The sequence below is a fragment of the Penaeus monodon genome, chromosome 32 (genome assembly GCF_015228065.2).
Source record: "Penaeus monodon isolate SGIC_2016 chromosome 32, NSTDA_Pmon_1, whole genome shotgun sequence".
Taxonomy (NCBI): Eukaryota; Metazoa; Arthropoda; class Malacostraca; order Decapoda; family Penaeidae; genus Penaeus; species Penaeus monodon.
In genome coordinates this window covers 30627723-30627953 of record NC_051417.1, presented here as the reverse complement: position 1 = coordinate 30627953, position 231 = coordinate 30627723, and positions in this window count along the sequence as shown.

The following is a 231-nucleotide window of genomic DNA, read 5'->3' as shown; positions in this document are numbered from 1 at the left end:
GGCCTCACCACTAAAACCGTCCAACGGAAAAGCCCTCTTCTTCGGAGCCTCCGCACGTTCTTTGACCAACTCTCAAACTGCTGTCAAAAATGAGTCCCCGGGGAGTCGTAGGCAGCAGTAAAGGTATTATAAAAGTCGCATACATATCACGGGCGCCGCCGATGGTATTGGGTAAGATGCTTTTTGTCTAGGAGTTAGGGGAGGGGTGCTGGGGTGAGGGCGATGGCTACG